The sequence below is a fragment of the Lepidochelys kempii genome, chromosome 27 (assembly GCF_965140285.1).
Source record: "Lepidochelys kempii isolate rLepKem1 chromosome 27, rLepKem1.hap1, whole genome shotgun sequence".
NCBI lineage: Eukaryota > Metazoa > Chordata > Testudines > Cheloniidae > Lepidochelys > Lepidochelys kempii.
The window spans coordinates 188,223-207,299 of record NC_136406.1 but is presented as its reverse complement, the minus strand read 5'-3'; positions in this window follow the sequence as shown (position 1 = coordinate 207,299).

Here is a 19,077-nt window from a genome sequence, read left to right as displayed (position 1 = left end):
AAAGGGAGCAGCCAGTCAGGCAGCGGCACAGACAGCTCAGCGGCACAGGAGCTAGCAAACAGAGCTGTAAACAGGGGAGTTTGAGTGGGAGTTCTGTTGGAGGAGATGGTATTTGTGTGTGTTTGGTTTTTTATTGGTAGTATCTGTATGTGTAGGGGTTTGGCGGGGCTTTGTGCTTGGAGAGAAGCTGAGCCCTGATTAGGGGGCGGGGCTTCACTGACTAGGGGTCCCATAAAGGTAGCAACCAGTCAGGCAGCGGAACAGACAGCTGCAGTGGCACAGGAGCTTGCAAACAGAGCTTTAAACAGGGGAATTTGAGTGGGAGTTCTGTTGGAGGAGAAGGTATTTGTGTGTGTTTTTGTATTGGTAGTATCTGTATGTGTAGAGGCTTGAAGGGGCTTTGTGCTGGAAGAGAAGCTGAGCCCTGATTAGGGGGCGGGGCTTCACTGACTAGGGGTCCCGTAAAGGTAGCAGTCAGGCAGCGGCACAGGAGCTAGCAAACAGAGCTGTAAACAGGGGAGTTTGAGTGGGAGTTCTTTTGGAGGAGAAGGTATTTGTGTGTTTTTTTGTATTGGTAGTATCTGTATGTGTAGAGGCTTGGAGGGGCTTTGTGCTGGGAGAGAAGCTGAGCCCTGATTAGGGGGCGGGGCTTCACTGACTAGGGGTCCTATAAAGCTAGCAGCCAGTAAGGCAGCGGCACAGGAGCTAGCAAACAGAGCTGTAAACAGGGGAGTTTGAGTGGGAGTTCTTTTGGAGGAGAAGGTATTTGTGTGTTTTTTTGCATTGGTAGTATCTGTATGTGTAGAGGCTTGGAGGGGCTTTGTGCTGGGAGAGAAGCTGAGCCCTGATAAGGGGCGGGGCTTCACTGACTACGGGTCCTATAAAGGTAGCAGCTAGTCAGGCAGCGGCACAGACAGCTGCAGCGGCACAGGAGGTAGCAAACAGAGCTCTAAACAGGGGAGTTTGAGTGGGAGTTGTGTTGGAGGAGAAGGTATTTGTGTGTGTTTTTGTATTGGTATTATCTGTATGTGTAGAGGCTTGGAGGGGCTTTGTGCTGAGAGAGAAGCTGGGCCCTGATTAGGGGGCGGGGCTTCACTGATTAGGGTTCCTAGAAAGGGAGCAGACAGTCAGGCAGCGGCACAGACAGCTGCAGTGGCACAGGAGCTAGCAAACAGAGCTGTAAAGAGGGGAGTTTGAGTGGGAGTTCTGTTGGAGGAGAAGGTATTTGTGTGTGTTTGGTTTTGTATTGGTAGTATCTGTATGTGTAGGGGCTTTGTGCTGGGAGAGAAACTGAGCCCTGATTAGGGGGCGGGGCTTCACTGACTAGGGGTCCTATAAAGGTAGCAGCCAGTCAGGCAGCGGCTAAGACAGATGCAGCGGCACAGGAGCTAGCAAACAGCTGTAAACAGGGGAGTTTGAGTGGGAGTTCTGTTGGAGGAGAAGGTATTTGTGTGTGTTCGGTTTGGTATTGGTAGTATCTGTATGTGTATTGGTTTGGCGGGGCTTTGTGCTTGGAGAGAAGCTGAGCCCTGATTAGGGGGCGGGGCTTCACTGACTAGGGTTCCTATAAAGGTAGCAGCCAGTCAGGCAGCGGAACAGACAGCTGCAGTGGCACAGGAGCTAGCAAACAGAGCTTTAAACAGGGGAATTTGAGTGGGAGTTCTGTTGGAGGAGAAGGTATTTGTGTGTGTTTTTGTATTGGTAGTATCTGTATGTGTAGAGGCTTGAAGGGGCTTTGTGCTGGGAGAGAAGCTGAGCACTGATTAGGGGGCGGGGCTTCACTGACTAGGGTTCCTATAAAGGTAGCAGCCAGTCAGGCAGCGGAACAGACAGCTGCAGTGGCACAGGAGCTAGCAAACAGAGCTGTAAACAGGGGAGTTTGAGTGGGAGTTGTGTTGGAGGAGAAGGTATTTGTGTGTGTTTTTGTATTGGTAGTATCTGTATGTGTAGAGGCTTGGAGGGGCTTTGTGCTGGGAGAGAAGCTGAACCCTGATTAGGGGGCGGGCCTTCACTGACTAGCGGTCCTATAAAGGTAGCAGCCAGTCAGGCAGCGGCACAGACAGCTGCAGCGGCACAGGAGCTAGCAAACAGAGCTCTAAACAGGGGAGTTTGAGTGGGAGTTCTGTTGGAGGAGAAGGTATTTGTGTGTTTTTTTGTGTTGGTAGTATCTGTATATGTAGAGGCTTGGAGGGGTTTTGTGCTGGGAGAGAAGCTGAGCCCTGATCAGGGGGCGTGGGTTCACTGACTAGGGGTCCTATAAAGGTAGCAGCCAGTCAGGCAGCCGCACAGGAGCTAGCAAACAGAGCTGTAAACAGGGGAGTTTGAGTGGGAGTTCTGTTGGAGGAGATGGTATTTGTGTGTGTTTGGTTTTGTATTGGTAGTATCTGTATGTGTAGAGGCTTGGAGGGGCTTTGTGCTGGGAGAGAAGCTGAGCCCTGATTAGGGGGCGGGGCTTCACTGACTAGGGGTCCTATAAAGGTAGCAGCCAGTCAGGCAGCGGCACAGACAGCTGCAGCGGCACAGGAGCTAGCAAATAGAGCTGTAAACAGGGGAGTTTGAGTGGGAGTTCTGTTGGAGGAGATGGTATTTGTGTGTGTTCGGTTTGGTATTGGTAGTATCTGTATGTGTATTGGTTTGGCGGGGCTTTGTGCTTGGAGAGAAGCTGAGCCCTGATTAGGGGGCGGGGCTTCACTGACTAGGGTTCCTATAAAGGTAGCAGCCAGTCAGGCAGCAGCACAGGAGCTAGCAAACAGAGCTGTAAACAGAAGAGTTTGAGTGGGAGTTCTGTTGGAGGAGAAGGTATTTGTGTGTGTTTGGTTTTGTATTGTCAGTATCTGTATGTGCAGGGGCTTTGTGCTCGGAGAGAAGCTGAGCCCTGATTAGGGGGCGGGGCTTGACTGACTAGGGGTCCTATAAAGGTAGCAGACAGTCAGGCAGCGGCTAAGACAGATGCAGCGGCACAGGAGCTAGCAAACAGAGCTGTAAACAGGGGAGTTTGAGTGGGAGTTCTGTTGGAGGAGAAGGTATTTGTGTGTGTTTGGTTTTGTATTGGTAGTATCTGTATGTGTAGGGGTTTGGCGGGGCTTTGTGCTTGGAGAGAAGCTGAGCCCTGATTAGGGGGCGGGGCTTCACTGACTAGGGGTCCTATAAAGGTAGCAGCCAGTCAGGCAGCGGAACAGACAGCTGCAGTGGCACAGGAGCTAGCAAACAGAGCTGTAAACAGGGGAGTTTGAGTGGGAGTTCTGTTGGAGGAGAAGGTATTTGTGTGTGTTTTTGTATTGGTATTATCTGTATGTGTAGAGGCTTGGAGGGGCTAGGTGCTGCGAGAGAAGCTGAGCCCTGATTAGGGGGCGGGGCTTCACTGACTAGGGGTCCTATAAAGGTAGCAGCCAGTCAGGCAGCAGCACAGACAGCTGCAGCGGCCCAGGAGCTAGCAAACAGAGCTGTAAACAGGGGAGTTTGAGTGGGAGTTCTGTTGGAGGAGAAGGTATTTGTGTGTGTTTGGTTTTGTATTGTCAGTATCTGTATATGCAGGGGCTTTGTGCTGGGAGAGAAGCTGAGCCCTGATTAGGGGGCGGGGCTTCCCTGACTAGGGGTCCTATAAAGGTAGCAGCCAGTCAGGCAGCGCCACAAGAGCTAGCAAACAGAGCTGTAAACAGGGGAGTTTGAGTGGGAGTTCTGTTGGAGGAGAAGGTATTTGTGTGTGTTTGGTTTTGCATTGGTAGTATCTGTATGTGTAGAGGCTTGGAGGGGCTTTGTGCTGGGAGAGAAGCTGAGCCCTGATTAGGGGGCGGGGCTTCACTGACTAGGGGTCCTATAAAGGTAGCAGCCAGTCAGGCAGCGGCACAGGAGCTAGCAAACAGAGCTGTAAACAGGCGAGTTTGAGTGGGAGTTCTGTTGGAGGAGATGGTATTTGTGTGTGTGTGTTTTTGTATTGGTATTCCCTGTATGTGTAGAGGCTTGGAGGGGCTAGGTGCTGCGAGAGAAGCTGAGCCCTGATTAGGGGCGGGGCTTCACTGACTAGGCGTCCTATAAAGGTAGCAGCCAGTCAGGCAGCGGCACAGACAGCTGCAGTGGCACAGGAGCTAGCAAACAGAGCTGTGAACAGGGGAGTTTGAGTGGGAGTTCTGTTGGAGGAGAAGGTATTTGTGTGTTTTTTTGTATTGGTATTATCTGTATGTGTAGAGGCTTGGAGGGGCTTTGTGCTGGGAGAGAAGCTGGGCCCTGATTAGGGGGCGGGGCTTCACTGACTAGGTGTCCTATAAAGGGAGCAGCCAGTCAGGCAGCAGCACAGGAGCTAGCAAACAGAGCTGTAAACAGGGGAGTTTGAGTGGGAGTTTTGTTGGAGGAGAAGGTATTTGTGTGTTTTTTTGTGTTGGTAGTATCTGTATATGTAGAGGCTTGGAGGGGTTTTGTGCTGGGAGAGAAGCTGAGCCCTGATCAGGGGGCGGGGCTTCACTGACTAGGGGTCCTATAAAGGTAGGAGCCAGTCAGGCAGCGGCACAGGAGCTAGCAAACAGAGCTGTAAACAGGGGAGTTTGAGTGGGAGTTCTGTTGGAGGAGAAGGTATTTGTGTGTCTTTGGTTTTGCATTGGTAGTATCTGTATGTGTAGAGGCTTGGAGGGGCTTTGTGCTGGGAGAGAAGCTGGGCCCTGATTAGGGGGCGGGGCTTCACTGATTAGGGGTCCTAGAAAGGGAGCAGCCAGTCAGGCAGCGGCACAGACAGCTGCAGTGGCACAGGAGCTAGCAAACAGAGCTGTAAAGAGGGGAGTTTGAGTGGGAGTTCTGTTGGAGGAGAAGGTATTTGGGTGTGTTTGGTTTTGTATTGGTAGTATCTGTATGTGTAGGGGCTTTGTGCTGGGAGAGAAGCTGAGCCCTGATTAGGGGGCGGGGCTTCACTGACTAGGTGTCCTATAAAGGGAGCAGTCAGTCAGGCAGCAGCACAGGAGCTAGAAAACAGAGCTGTAAACAGGGGAGTTTGAGTGGGAGTTCTGTTGGAGGAGAAGGTATTTGTGTGTGTTTGGTTTTGTATTGTCAGTATCTGTATGTGCAGGGGCTTTGTGCTCGGAGAAAAGCTGAGCCGTGATTAGGGGGCGGGGCTTGACTGACTAGGGGTCCTATAAAGGTAGCAGCCAGTCAGGCAGCGGCTAAGACAGATGCAGCGGCACAGGAGCTAGCAAACAGAGCTGTAAACAGGGGAGTTTGAGTGGGAGTTCTGTTGGAGGAGAAGGTATTTGTGTGTGTTTGGTTTTGTATTGGTAGTATCTGTATGTGTAGGGGTTTGGCGGGGCTTTGTGCTTGGAGAGAAGCTGAGCCCTGATTAGGGGGCGGGGCTTCACTGACTAGGGGTCCTATAAAGGTAGCAGCCAGTCAGGCAGCGGAACAGACAGCTGCAGTGGCACAGGAGCTAGCAAACAGAGCTGTAAACAGGGGAGTTTGAGTGGGAGTTCTGTTGGAGGAGAAGGTATTTGTGTGTGTTTTTGTATTGGTATTATCTGTATGTGTAGAGGCTTGGAGGGGCTAGGTGCTGCGAGAGAAGCTGAGCCCTGATTAGGGGGCGGGGCTTCCCTGACTAGGGGTCCTATAAAGGTAGCAGCCAGTCAGGCAGCGGCACAGGAGCTAGCAAACAGAGCTGTAAACAGGGGAGTTTGAGTGGGAGTTCTGTTGGAGGAGAAGGTATTTGTATGTGTTTGGTTTTGCATTGGTAGTATCTGCATGTGTAGAGGCTTGCAGGGGCTAGGTGCTGCGAGAGAATCTGAGCCCTGATTAGGGGGCGGGGCTTCACTGACTAGGGGTCCTATAAAGGTACCAGCCAGTCAGGCAGCGGCACAGGAGCTAGCAAACAGACCTGTAAACAGGGCAGTTTGAGTGGGAGTTCTGTTGGAGGAGAAGGTATTTGTGTGTGTTTTTGTATTCGTATTATCTGTATGTGTAGAGGCTTGCAGGGGCTAGGTGCTGCGAGAGAATCTGAGCCCTGATTAGGGGGCGGGGCTTCCCTGACTAGGGGTCCTAGAAAGGTACCAACCAGTCAGGCAGCGGCACAGACAGCTGCAGCGGCACTGGAGCTAGCAAATAGAGCTGTAAACAGGGGAGTTTGAGTGGGAGTTCTGTTTGAGGAGAAGGTATTTGTCTGTGTTTGGTTTTGTATTGGTGGTATCTGTATTTGCTGAGTCTTGGAGGGGCTTTGTGCTGGGAGAGAAGCTGAGCCCTTATTAGGGGGCGGGGCTTCGCTGACTAGGGGTCCTATGATTGTAGCAGCCAGTCAGGCAGCGTCACAGACAGCTGCAGGGGCACAGGAGCTAGCAAACACAGCTGTAAACAGGGGAGTTTGAGTGGGAGTTCTGTTGGAGGAGAAGGTATTTGTCTGTGTTTGGTTTTGTATTGGTAGCATCTGTATGTGTAGGGGCTTTGTGCTGGGAGAGAAGCTGAGCCCTGATTAGGGGGCGGGGCTTCACTGACGAGGGGTTCTATAAAGGCAGCAGCCAGTCAGGCAGAGGCACGGACAGCTGCAGTGGCACAGGAGCTAGCAAAGAGAGCTGTAAACAGGGGAGTTTGAGTGGGAGTTCTGTTGGAGGAGAAGGTATTTGTGTGTGTTTGGTTTTGTATTGGTGGTATCTGCATGTGTAGAGGCTTGGAGGGGCTTTGTGCTGGGAGAGAAGCTGAGCCCTGATTAGGGGGCGGGGCTTCACTGACGAGGGGTCCTATAAAGGGAGCAGCCAGTCAGGCAGCGGCACAGACAGCTGCAGTGGCACAGGAGCTAGCAAAGAGAGCTGTAAACAGGGGAGTTTGAGTGGGAGTTCTGTTGGAGGAGAAGGTATTTGTGTGTGTTTGGTTTTGTATTGGTAGTATCTGTATGTGTAGAGGCTTGGAGGGGCTTTGTGCTGGGAGCGAAGCTGAGCCCTGATTAGGGGGCGGGGCTTCACTGACTAGGGGTCCCATAAAGGTAGCAGCCAGTCAGGCAGCGGCACAGGAGCTAGCAAACAGAGCTGTAAACAGGGGAGTTTGAGTGGGACTTCTGTTGGAAGAGATGGTATTTGTGTGTGTGTGTTTGGTTTTGTATTGGTAGTATCTGTATGTGTAGGGGCTTTGTGCTGGGAGAAAAGCTGAGCCCTGATTAGGGGGCGGGGCTTCACTGACTAGGGGTCCTAGAAAGGTAGCAGCCAGTCAGGCAGCGGCACAGGAGCTAGCAAACAGAGCTGTAAACAGGGGAGTATGAGTGGGAGTTCTGTTGGAGGAGAAGGTGTTTGTGTGTGTTTGGTTTTGTATTGGTAGTATCTGTATGTGTAGAGGCTTTGTGCTGGGAGAGAAGCTGAGCCCTGAAAGGGGGGCGGGGCTTCACTGACTAGGCGTCCTATAAAGGTAGCAGCCAGTCAGGCAGCGGCACAGGAGCGAGCAAACAGAGCTGTAAACAGGGGAGTTTGAGTGGGAGTTCTGTTGGAGGAGAAGGTATTTGTGTGTGTTTGGTTTTGTATTGGTAGTATCTGTATGTGTAGGGGCTTTGTGCTGGGAGAAAAGCTGAGCCCTGATTAGGGGGCGGGGCTTCACTGACTAGGGGTCCTATAAAGGGAGCAGCCAGTCAGGCAGGGGAACAGACAGCTGCAGCGGCACAGGAGCTAGCAAACAGAGCTGTAAACAGGTGAGTTTGAGAGGGAGTTCTGTTGGAGGAGACGGTATTTGTGTGTTTGGTTTTGTATTGGTAGTGTCTGTATGAGTAGAGGCTTTGTGCTGGGAGAGAATCTGAGCCCTGATTAGGGGGCGGGGCTTCCCTGACTAGGGGTCCTATAAAGGTACCAACCAGTCAGGCAGCGGCACAGACAGCTGCAGCGGCACTGGAGCTAGCAAATAGAGCTGTAAACAGGGGAGTTTGAGTGGGAGTTCTGTTTGAGGAGAAGGTATTTGTCTGTGTTTGGTTTTGTATTGGTGGTATCTGTATTTGCTGAGGCTTGGAGGGGCTTTGTGCTGGGAGAGAAGCTGAGCCCTGATTAGGGGGCGGGGCTTCGCTGACTAGGGGTCCTATGATTGTAGCAGCCAGTCAGGCAGCGGCACGGACAGCTGCAGTGGCACAGGAGCTAGCAAAGAGAGCTGTAAACAGGGGAGTTTGAGTGGGAGTTCTGTTGGAGGAGAAGGTATTTGTGTGTGTTTGGTTTTGTATTGGTGGTATCTGTATGTGTAGAGGCTTGGAGGGGCTTTGTGCTGGGAGAGAAGCTGAGCCCTGATTAGGGGGCGGGGCTTCACTGACGAGGGGTCCTATAAAGGGAGCAGCCAGTCAGGCAGCGGCACAGACAGCTGCAGTGGCACAGGAGCTAGCAAAGAGAGCTGTAAACAGGGGAGTTTGAGTGGGAGTTCTGTTGGAGGAGAAGGTATTTGTGTGTGTTTGGTTTTGTATTGGTAGTATCTGTATGTGTAGGGGCTTTTTGCTGGGAGAGAAGCTGAGCCCTGATTAGCGTGCAGGGCTTCACTGACCAGGGGTCCTATAAAGGTAGCAGCCAGTCAGGCAGCGGCACAGACAGCTGCATTGGCACAGGAGCTTGCAAACTGAGCTGTAAACAGGGGAGTTTGAGAGGGAGTTCTGTTGGAGGAGAAGGCATTTGTGTGTGTGTTTGGTTTTGTATTGGTGGTATCTGTATGTGTAGAAGCTTGGAGGGGCTTTGTGCTGGGAGAGAAGCTGAGCCCTGATTAGGGGGCGGGGCTTCACTGACGAGGGGTCCTATAAAGGGAGCAGCCAGTCAGGCAGCGACACAGACAGCTGCAGCGGTACAGGAGCTAGCAAACAGAGCTGTAAATAGGGGACTTTGAGTGGGAGTTCTGTTGGAGGAGAAGCTATTTGTGTGTGTGTTTGGTTTTGTATTGGTAGTATCTGTATGTGTAGAGGCTTGGAGGGGCTTTGTGCTGGGAGCGAAGCTGAGCCCTGATTAGGGGGCGGGGCTTCACTGACTAGGGGTCCTATAAAGGTAGCAGCCAGTCAGGCAGCGGCACAGGAGCTAGCAAACAGAGCTGTAAACAGGGGAGTTTGAGTGGGAGTTCTGTTGGAGGAGAAGGTATTTGTGTGTGTTTGGTTTTGTATTGGTAGTATCTGTATGTGTAGGGGCTTTGTGCTGGGAGAAAAGCTGAGCCCTGATTAGGGGGCGGGGCTTCACTGACTAGGGGTCCTATAAAGGGAGCAGCCAGTCACGCAGGGGAACAGACAGCTGCAGCGGCACAGGAGCTAGCAAACAGAGTGTAAACAGGTGAGTTTGAGAGGGAGTTCTGTTGGAGGAGAAGGTATTTGTGTGTTTGGTTTTGTATTGGTAGTGTCTGTATGAGTAGAGGCTTTGTGCTGGGAGAGAATCTGAGCCCTGATTAGGGGGCGGGGCTTCCCTGACTAGGGGTCCTATAAAGGTACCAACCAGTCAGGCAGCGGCACAGACAGCTGCAGAGGCACTGGAGCTAGCAAACAGAGCTGTAAACAGGGGAGTTTGAGTGGGAGTTCTGTTTGAGGAGAAGGTATTTGTGTGTGTGTTTGGTTTTGTATTGGTGGTATCTGTATGTGTAGAGGCTTGGAGGGTCTTTGTGCTGGGAGAGAAGCTGAGCCCTGATTAGGGGGCGGGGCTTCACTGACGAGGGGTCCTATAAAGGGAGCAGCCAGTCAGGCAGCGACACAGACAGCTGCAGCGGTACAGGAGCTAGCAAACAGAGCTGTAAATAGGGGACTTTGAGTGGGAGTTCTGTTGGAGGAGAAGCTATTTGTGTGTGTTTGGTTTTGTATTGGTAGTATCTGTATGTGTAGAGTCTTGGAGGGGCTTTGTGCTGGGAGCGAAGCTGAGCCCTGATTAGGGGGCGGGGCTTCACTGACTAGGGGTCCTATAAAGGGAGCAGCCAGTCAGGCAGCGGCACAGGAGCTAGCAAAGAGAGCTGTAAACAGGGGAGTTTGAGTGGGAGTTCTGTTGGAAAAGAAGGTATTTGTGTGTGTTTGGTTTTGTATTGGTAGTATCTGTATGTGTAGGGTCTTTGTGCTGGGAGAAAAGCTGAGCCCTGATTAGGGGGCGGGGCTTCACTGACTAGGGGTCCTATAAAGGTAGCAGCCAGTCAGGCAGCGGCACAGGAGTTAGCAAACAGAGCTGTAAACAGGGGAGTTTGAGTGGGACTTCTGTTGGAGGAGAAGGTATTTGTGTGTGTGTTTGGTATTGTATTGGTAGTATCTGTATGTGTAGAGGCTTGGAGGGGCTTTGTGCTGGGAGCGAAGCTGAGCCCTGATTAGGGGGCGGGTATTCATTGACTAGGGGTCCTATAAAGGGAGCAGCCAGTCAGGCAGGGGCACAGACAGCTGCAGCGGAACAGGAGCTACAAAACTGAGCTGTAAACAGGTGAGTTTGAGAGGGAGTTCTGTTGGAGGAGAAGGTATTTGTGTGTTTGGTTTTGTATTGGTAGTATCTGTATGTGTAGAGGCTTGGAGGGGCTTTGTGCTGGGAGAGAATCTGAGCCCTGATTAGGGGGCGGGGCTTCCCTGACTAGGGGTCCTATAAAGGTACCAACCAGTCAGGCAGCGGCACAGACAGCTGCAGCGGCACTGGAGCTAGCAAATAGAGCTGTAAACAGGGGAGTTTGAGTGGGAGTTCTGTTTGAGGAGAAGGTATTTGTGTGTGTGTTTGGTTTTGTATTGGTGGTATCTGTATTTGTAGAGGCTTGGAGGGGCTTTGTGCTGGGAGAGAAGCTGAGCCCTGATTAGGGGGCGGGGCTTCGCTGACTAGGGGTCCTATGATTGTAGCAGCCAGTCAGGCAGCGTCACAGACAGCTGCAGGGGCACAGGAGCTTGCAAACAGAGCTGTAAACAGGGGAGTTTGAGTGGGAGTTCTGTTGGAGGAGAAGGTATTTGTGTGTGTTTGGTTTTGCATTGGTAGTATCTGTATGTGTAGAGGCTTGTGGGTGCTTTGTACTGGGAGAGAAGCTGAGCCCTGATTAGGGGATGGGGCTTGACTGACTACGGGTCCTGTAAAGGTAGCAGCTGGTCAGGCAGCGGCACAGACAGCTAGGAAACAGAGCTGTAAACGGGAGAGTTAGAGTGGGAGTTCTGCTGGAGGAGAAGGTACTTTTGTGTGTTTGGTTTTGTATTGGTGGTATCTGTATGTGTAGGGGCTTTGTGCTGGGAGAGAAGCTGAGCCCTGATTAGGGGGCGGGGCTTCCCTGACTAGGGGTCCTATAAAGGTACCAGCCAGTCAGGCAGCGGCACAGACAGCTGCAGCGGCACTGGAGCTAGCAAATAGAACTGTAAACAGGGGAGTTTGAGTGGGAGTTCTGTTGGAGGAGAAGGTATTTGTGTTTGTGTTTGGTTTTGTATTGGTGGTATCTGTATGTGTAGAGGCTTGGAGGGGCTTTGTGCTGGGAGAGAAGCTGAGCCCTGATTAGGGGGCGGGGCTTCACTGACGAGGGGTCCTGTAAAGGGAGCAGCCAGTCAGGCAGCGACACAGACAGCTGCAGCGTTACAGGAACTAGCAAACAGAGCTGTAAACAGGGGAGTTTGAGTGGGAGTTCTGTTGGAGGAGAAGGTATTTGTGTGCGTGTTTGGTTTTGTATTGGTAGTATCTGTATGTGTAGAGGCTTGGAGGGGCTTTGTGCTGGGAGCGAAGCTGAGCCCTGATTAGGGGGCGGGGCTTCACTGACGAGGGGTCCTATAAAGGTAGCAGCCAGTCAGGCAGCGGCACAGAGCTAGCAAACAGAGCTGTAAACAGGGGAGTTTGAGTGGGAGTTCTGTTGGAAGAGAAGGTATTTGTGTGTGTTTGGTTTTGTGTTGGTAGTATCTGTATGTGTAGAGGCTTTGTGCTGGGAGAGAAGCTGAGGCCTGATAAGGGGGCGGGGCTTCACTGACTAGGCGTCCTATAAAGGTAGCAGCCAGTCAGGCAGCGGCACAGCAGCTAGCAAACAGAGCTGTAAACACGGGAGTTTGAGTGGGAGTTCTGTTGGAGGAGAAGGTATTTGTGTTTGTTTGGTTTTGTATTGGTAGTATCTGTATGTGTAGAGGCTTGGAGGGGCGTTGTGCTGGGAGAGAAGCTGAGCCCTGATTAGGGGGCGGGGCTTCCCTGACTAGGGTTCCTATAAAGGGAGCAGCCAGTCAGGCAGTGGCACAGACAGCTAGCAAACAGAGCTGTAAGCAGGGGAGTTTGAGTGGGAGTTCTGTTGGAGGAGAAGGTATTTGTGTGTGTGTGTTTGGTTTTGTATTGGTCGTATCTGTATGTGTAGAGGCTTGAAGGGGCTTTGTGCTGGGAGAGAAGCTGAGCCCTGATTAGGGGGCGGGGCTTCCCTGACTAGGGCTCCTATAAAGGTAGCAGCCAGTCAGACAGCGGCAGAGGAGCTAGCAAACAGAGCTGTAAACAGGGGAATTTGAGTGGGAGTTCTGTTGGAGAAGGTATTTGTGTGTGTGTGTTTGGTTTTCTTTTGTTAGTATCTGTATGTGTAGAGGCTTGGAGGGACTTTGTGCTGGGAGAGAAGCTGAGCCCTGATTAGGGGGCGGGGCTTCACTGACTAGGGGTCCTATAAAGGTAGCAGCCAGTCAGACAGCGGCACAGGAGCTAGCAAACAGAGCTGTAAACAGGGGAGTTTGAGTGGGAGTTCTGTTGGAGGAGAAGGTATTTGTGTGTGTTTGGTTTTGTATTGGTAGTATCTGTATGTGTAGCGGTTTTGTGCTGGGAGAGAAGCTGAGCCCTGATTAGGGGGCGGGGCTTCACTGACTAGGGGTCCTGTAAAGGTAGCAGCCAGTCAGGGAGCGGCACAGACAGCGCAGCAGCACTGGAGCTAGCAAACAGAGCTGTAAACAGGGGAGTTTGAGTGGGAGTTCTGTTGGAGGAGAAGGTATTTGTGTGTGTGTGTTTGGTTTTGTATTGGTGGTATCTGTATGTGTAGAGGCTTGGAGGTGCTTTGTGCTGGGGTAGAAGCTGAGCCCTGATTAGGGGGCGGGGCTTCACTGACTAGGGGTCCTATGAAGGTAGCAGCCAGTCAGGCAGCGGCACAGACAGCTGCAGCGGCACAGGAGCTAGCAAACAGCTGTAAACAGGGGAGTTGGAGTGGGAGTTCTCTTGGAGGAGAAGGTATTTATGTGTTTGGTTTTTTATTGGTGGTATCTGTATGTGTAGAGGCTTGGAGGGGCGTTGTGCTGGGAGAGAAGCTGAGCCCTGATTAGGGGGCGGGGCTTCCCTGACTAGGGGTCCTATAAAGGTAGCAGCCAGTTAGGCAGCGGCACAGGAGCTAGCAAACAGAGCTGTAAACAGGGGAATTTCAGTGGCAGTTCTGTTGGAGGAGAAGGTATCTGTGCGTGTTTGGTTTTGTATTGGTAGTATCTGGATGTATAGGGGCTTTGTGCTGGGAGAGAAGCTGAGCCCTGAGTAGGGGGCGGGGCTTCACTGACTAGGGGTCCTATAAAGGTAGCAGCCAGTCAGGCAGCGGAACAGACAGCTGCAGCGGCACAGAAGCTCGGAAACAGAGCTGTAAACAGGGGAGTTTGAGTGGGAGTTCTGTTGGAGGAGAAGGTATTTGTGTGTGTGTGTTTGGTTTTGTATTGGTCGTATCTGTATGTGTAGAGGCTTGAAGAGGCTTTGTGCTGGGAGAGAAGCTGAGCCCTGATTAGGGGGCGGGGCTTCCCTGACTAGGGCTCCTATAAAGGTAGCAGCCAGTTAGACAGCGGCACAGGAGCTAGCAAACAGAGCTGTAAACAGGGGAGTTTGAGCGGGAGTTCTGTTGGAGGAGAAGGTATTTGTGTGTGTTTGGTTTTCTTTTGGTAGTATCTGTATGTGTAGAGGCTTGGAGGGGCTTTATTCTGGGATAGAATCTGAGCCCTGATTAGGGGGCGGGGCTTCACTGACTAGGGGTCCTATAAAGGTAGCAGCCAGTCAGGCAGCGGAACAGACAGCTGCAGCGGCACAGGAGCTCGGAAACAGAGCTGTAAACAGGGGAGTTTGAGTGGGAATTCTGTTGGAGGAGAAGGTATTTGTGTGTGTGTGTTTGGTTTTGTATTGGTCGTATCTGTATGTGTAGAGGCTTGAAGAGGCTTTGTGCTGGGAGAGAAGCTGAGCCCTGATTAGGGGGCGGGGCTTCCCTGACTAGGGCTCCTATAAAGGTAGCAGCCAGTCAGACAGCGGCACAGGAGCTAGCAAACAGAGCTGTAAACAGGGGAGTTTGAGCGGGAGTTCTGTTGGAGGAGAAGGTATTTGTGTGTGTTTGGTTTTGTATTGGTAGTATCTGTATGTGTAGCGGTTTTGTGCTGGGAGAGAAGCTGAGCCCTGATTAGGGGGCGGGGCTTCCCTGACTAGGGCTCCTATAAAGGTAGCAGCCAGTCAGACAGCGGCACAGGAGCTAGCAAACAGAGCTGTAAACAGGGGAGTTTGAGTGGGAGTTCTGTTGGAGGAGAAGGTATTTGTGTGTGTGTGTTCGGTTTTGTATTGGTGGTATCTGTATGTGTAGGGGCTTTGTGCTGGGAGAGAAGCTGAGCCCTGATTAGGGGGCGGGGCTTCACTGACTGGTTTCCTATAAAGGTAGCAGCTAGTCAGGCAGCGGCACAGGAGCTAGCAAACAGAGGTGTAAACAGGGGAGTTTGAGCGGGAGTTCTGTTGGAGGAGAAGGTATTTGTGCGTTTTTCGTTTTGCATTGGTAGTATCTGTATGTGTAGGGGCTTGGCGGGGCTTTGTGCTGGGAGAGAAGCTGAGCCCTGATTAGGGGCGGGGCTTCCCGGACTAGGGGTACTATAAAGGTAGCAGCCATTCAGGCAGCGGTACAGGAGCTAGCAAACAGAGCTGTAAACAGGGGAGTTTGAGTGGGAGTTCTGTTGGAGGAGAAGGTATTTGTGTGTGTGTGTTTGGTTTTGTATTGGTGGTATCTGTATGTGTAGAGACTTGGAGGTGCTTTGTGCTGGGAGAGAAGCTGAGCCCTGATGAGGGGGCGGGGCTTCTCTGACTAGGGGTCCTATAAAGGTAGCAGCCATTCAGGCAGCGGCACAGGAGCTAGCAAACAGCTGTAAACAGGGGAGTTTGAGTGGGAGTTCAGTTGGAGGATTAGGTATTTGTGTGTGTTTGGTTTTGTATTGGTGATATCTGTATGTGCAGGGGATTTGTGCTGGGAGAGAAGCTGAGCCCTGATTGGGGGGCGGGGCTTCCCTGACTAGGGGTCCTATAAAGGTAGCAGCCAGTTAGGCAGCGGCACAGGAGCTAGCAAACAGAGCTGTAAACAGGGGAGTCTGAGTGGGAGTTCTGTTGGAGGAGAAGGTATTTGTGCGTGTTTGGTTTTGTATTGTTCGTATCTGTATGTGTAGGGGCTTTGTGCTGGGAGAGAATCTGAGCCCTGAGTAGGGGGCGGGGCTTCACTGACTAGGGGTCCTATAAAGGTAGCAGCCAGTCAGGCAGCGGCACAGACAGCTGCAGCAGCACAGGAGCTAGGAAACAGAGCTGTAAACAGGGGAGTTTGAGTGGGAGTTCTGTTGGAGGAGAAGGTATTTGTGCGTTTTGGGTTTTGTATTGGTAGTATCTGTATGTGTAGGGGCTTGGCGGGGCTTTGTGCTTGGAGAGAAGCTGAGCCATGATTAGGGGGCGGGGCTTCCCTGACTAGGGGTCCTATAAAGGTAGCAGCCAGTCAGGCAGCGGAACAGACAGCTGCAGCGGCACAGGAGCTAGCAAACAGCTGTAAACAGGGGAGTTTGAGTGGGAGTTCTGTTGCAGGAGAAGGTATTTGTGTTTGTTTGGTTTTGTAATGGTAGTATCTGTATGTGTAGGGGCTTTGTGCTGGGAGAGAAGCTGAGCCCTGATTAGGGGGCGGGCTTCACTGACTAGGGGTCCTGTAAAGGTAGCAGCCATTCAGGGAGCGGCACAGAGAGCTGCAGCAGCACTGGAGCTAGCAAACAGAGCTGTAAACAGGGGAGTTTGAGTGGGAGTTCTGTTGGAGGAGAAGGTATTTGTGTGTGTGTTTGGTTTTGTATTGGTGGTATCTGTATGTGTAGAGGCTTTGTGTTGGGAGAGAAGCTGAGCCCTGATTAGGGGGCGGGGCTTCGGTGACTAGGGGTCCTATGAAGGTAGCAGCCAGTCAGGCAGCGGCACAGACAGCTGCAGGGGCACAGGAGCTAGCAAACAGCTGTAAACAGGGGAGTTTGAGTGGGAGTTCTGTTGGAGGAGAAGGTATTTGTGCGTTCTTGGTTTTGTATTGGTAGTATCTGTATGTGTAGGGGCTTGGCGGGGCTTTGTGCTTGGAGAGAAGCTGAGCCATGATTAGGGGGCGGGGCTTCCCTGACTAGGGGTCCTATAAAGGTAGCAGCCAGTCAGGCAGCGGAACAGACAGCTGCAGCGGCACAGGAGCTAGCAAACAGCTGTAAACAGGGGAGTTTGAGTGGGAGTTCTGTTGCAGGAGAAGGTATTTGTGTTTGTTTGGTTTTGTAATGGTAGTATCTGTATGTGTAGGGGCTTTGTGCTGGGAGAGAAGCTGAGCCCTGATTAGGGGGCGGGCTTCACTGACTAGGGGTCCTGTAAAGGTAGCAGCCATTCAGGGAGCGGCACAGAGAGCTGCAGCAGCACTGGAGCTAGCAAACAGAGCTGTAAACAGGGGAGTTTGAGTGGGAGTTCTGTTGGAGGAGAAGGTATTTTTGTGTGTGTGTTTGGTTTTGTATTGGTGGTATCTGTACGCGTAGGGGCTTTGTGCTGGGAGAGAAGCTGAGCCCTGATTAGGGGGCGGGGTTTCCCGGACTAGGGGTACTATAAAGGTAGCAGCCATTCAGGCAGCGGTACAGGAGCCAGCAAACAGAGCTGTAAACAGGGGGGTTTGAGTGGGAGTTCTGTTGGAGGAGAAGGTATTTGTGTGTGCTTGGTTTTGTATTGGTGGTATCTGTATGTGCAGGAGCTTTGTGCTGGGGAGAAGCTGAGCTCTGATTGGGGGGCGGGGCTTCCCGGACTAGGGGTCCTATAAAGGTAGCAGCCAGTCAGGCAGCGGCACAGGAGCTAGCAAACAGAGCTGTAAACAGGGGTGTTTGAGTGGGAGTTCTGTTGGAGGAGAAGGTATTTGTGTGTGTGTGTTTGGTTTTGTATTGGTAGTATCTGTATGTGTAGAGGCTTGGAGGGGCTTTGTGCTGGGAGAGAAGCTGAGCCCTGATTAGGGTGCGGGGCTTCCCTGACTAGGGCTCCTATAAAGGTAGCAGCCAGTCAGACAGCGGCACAGGAGCTAGCAAACAGAGCTCTAAACAGGGGAATTTGAGTGGGAGTTCTGTTGGAGAAGGTATTTGTGTGTGTGTGTTTGGTTTTCTTTTGTTAGTATCTGTATGTGTAGAGGCTTGGAGGGGCTTTGTGCTGGGAGAGAAGCTGTGCCCTGATTAGGGGGCGGCGCTTCACTGACTAGGGGTCCTATAAAGGTAGCAGCCAGTCAGGCAGCGGAACAGACAGCTGCATCAGCACAGGAGCTAGCAAACAGCTGTAAACAGGGGAGTTGGAGTGGGAGTTCTGTTGGAGGAGAAGGTATTTGTGTGTGTTTGGTTTTGTATTGGTAGTATCTGTATGTGTAGGGGCTTTGTGCTGGGAGAGAAGCTGAGCCCTGATTAGGGGGCGGGGCTTCAGTGACTAGGGGTCCTATAAAGGTAGCAGCCAGTCAGGCAGCGGAACAGACAGCTACAGTGGCACAGGAGCTAGCAAACAGAGCTGTAAACAGGGGAGTTGGAGTGGGAGTTCTGTTCGAGGAGAAGGTATTTGTGTGTGTGTTTGGTTTTGTATTGGTGGTATCTGTATGTGTAGAGGCTTGGAGGGACTTTGTGCTGGGAGAGAAGCTGAGCCCTGATTAGGGGGCGGGGCTTCCCTGACTAGGGGTCCTATAAAGGTAGCAGCCAGTCAGACAGCGGCACAGGAGCTAGCAAACAGAGCTGTAAACAGGGGAGTTTGAGTGGGAGTTCTGTTGGAGGAGAAGGTATTTGTGTGTGTGTTTGGTTTTGTATTGGTGGTATCTGTATGTGTAGAGGCTTTGTGCTGGGAGAGAAGCTGAGCCCTGATTAGGGGGCGGGGCTTCGGTGACTAGGGGTCCTATGAAGGTAGCAGCCAGTCAGGCAGCGGCACAGACAGCTGCAGGGGCACAGGAGCTAGCAAACAGAGCTGTAAACAGGGGAGTTTGAGTGGGAGTTCTGTTGGAGGAGAAGGTAGTTGTGTGTGTTTGGTTTTGTATTGGTAGTATCTGTATGTGTAGGGGCTTTGTGCTGGGAGAGAAGCTGAGCCCTGATTAGGGGGCGGGGCTTCACTGACTAGGGGTCCTATAAAGGTAGCAGCCAGTCAGGCAGCAGCACAGACAGCTGCAGCGGCACAGGAGCTAGCAAACAGAGCTGTAAACGGGAGTTTGAGTGGGAGTTCGGTTGGAGGAGAATGTATTTGTGCGTTTTTGGTTTTGTATTGGTAGTATCTGTATGTGTAGGGGCTTGGCGGGGCTTTGTGCTTGGAGAGAAGCTGAGCCATGATTAGGGGGCGGGGCTTCGCTGACTAGGGGTCCTATAAAGGTAGCAGCCAGTCAGGCAGCGGAACAGACAGGTGCAGCGGCACAGGAGCAAGCAAACAGAGCTGTAAACAGGGGAGTTTTAGTGGGAGTTCTGTTGGAGGAGAAGGTATTTTTGCGTGTTTGGTTTTGTATTGGTAGTATCTGTATGTGTAGGGGCTTTGTGCTGCGAGAGAAGCTGAGCCCTGATTAGGGGGCGGGCTTCACTGACTAGGGGTCCTGTAAAGGTAGCAGCCATTCAGGGAGCGGCACAGACAGCTGCAGCAGCACTGGAGCTAGCAAACAGAGCTGTAAACAGGGGAGTTTGAGTGGGAGTTCTGTTGGAGGAGAAGGTATTTGTATGTGTTTGGTTTTGTATTGGTAGTATCTGTATGTGTAGAGGCTTGTAGGTGCTTTGTGCTGGGAGAGAAGCTGAGCCCTGATTGGGGTGCGAGGCTTCCCGGACTAGGGGTCCTATAAAGGTCGCAGCCAGTCAGGCAGCGGCACAGGAGCTAGCAAACAGAGCTGTAAACAGGGGAGTTTGAGTGGGAGTTCTGTTGGAGGAGAAGGTATTTGTGCGTGTTTGGTTTTGTATTGGTAGTATCTGTATGTGTAGGGGTTTTGTTCTGGGAG